Here is a 1,252-nt window from a genome sequence, read left to right as displayed (position 1 = left end):
ATCGAAACTAGTTGACATGTTAGTAAATTTAAGGAAATTATATATGAATATTATATTGTAAAATATATATATATGTGTGTGTTTTATATTATTAACAATCAACAATCCAGTAAATATAAAAATATACAATACGGGAACTACAGTATTAAGATAAACTAGCATTTAAAATTGAAACACTTTCTACAAGTCACATTGTGAAACACATACATACATATAAATATATAATAAATTTAGATGAAATAAAATCATTAATACCAACTTGAAGAATATCACACGAAAGGTATATTGTTAAACATCATCGAACAACTAATAATTAAGAAAAGAAAAAAAAAAAGAAAAACAATTAAAATATACAATTCTACATTATTAAAACTATTTAACATGCTAGTAAATATAAAGAAACCATATATGACAAGTATATTGTAAAATATATATATATATATATATACATATTATTATTATCAAATCAGACAACTAATAATCAAATAAACACAATAAAATATACAAAACTACTTTGCAAATATTATATTACAGAATATTCAACTAAACTGACTAAAGATTTAACCAACAAAATAATATATATATATATATATATATATATATATATATATATATATAAAAGCATCAAACATAATCAACACAAATGTCACACGATTCTTCGTTCTTGCCTGCACCTTCTGGGACCACTCACATGTTTTGGAACCCGTCTTCCTCTTGTGCTGAAACAACACATGTAGATGAATGACACAAGACAAATTAAAATTAATAAAACAAAACAAAGTACGCACTGGGACAACCTGCATAGGGAACCTTTGATGAAGACACCTCCGTATTCACCATTTAAATCGTAATCACCAAAACCTATACCGGAAAAACAATAAATCAAACCAAACACTGGAGGCAATAATCAGATGGAAATATTAACCAAATGAATAAAATAACGTCAAGACACATCTCACGAAGTCTCTCCATGTACTGGGAGCATACAGCAGAGAAGATCGCTCTGACCACAAGAGCGGTGACACAGGAGAATATCCAGGACTCCGACAGAACTCTCCTCAGGGAAGTGAGCCTTCGCACATTCATCTGTATCGTCTTCACGAGCCGCCTACACATTTTTGGAATCTCTCCTCCTCTTGCGCTAAAACAATGCATACAAGATCAGGCAGACAAACGGACGAAACACCATAGGAAAGAGGACGAAGTTAAAATAAATAAAATAATACATACTTGTACAGGTTGGACAAATGCA

The 1,252-nt window shown here is 29.9% G+C and overlaps 1 long non-coding RNA gene across 1 annotated transcript; it reads right to left on the bottom strand.

The window, feature by feature from the left end:
* Window positions 1-700: 700 nt before the first annotated feature.
* On the bottom strand, window positions 701-1,246 carry LOC122577487. Its single transcript, XR_006320330.1, has 3 exons — window positions 926-1,246; window positions 789-861; window positions 701-719 (listed from the first exon to the last, which is right to left on the bottom strand). It is a non-coding gene; the product is annotated as an uncharacterized LOC122577487 (long non-coding RNA).
* Between the last annotated feature and the right edge of the window lie 6 nt (window positions 1,247-1,252).

Source organism: Bombus pyrosoma, unplaced genomic scaffold (assembly GCF_014825855.1).
Source record: "Bombus pyrosoma isolate SC7728 unplaced genomic scaffold, ASM1482585v1 HiC_scaffold_4725, whole genome shotgun sequence".
Taxonomy (NCBI): Eukaryota; Metazoa; Arthropoda; class Insecta; order Hymenoptera; family Apidae; genus Bombus; species Bombus pyrosoma.
This window is presented reverse-complemented; position numbering and strand designations above follow the sequence as displayed.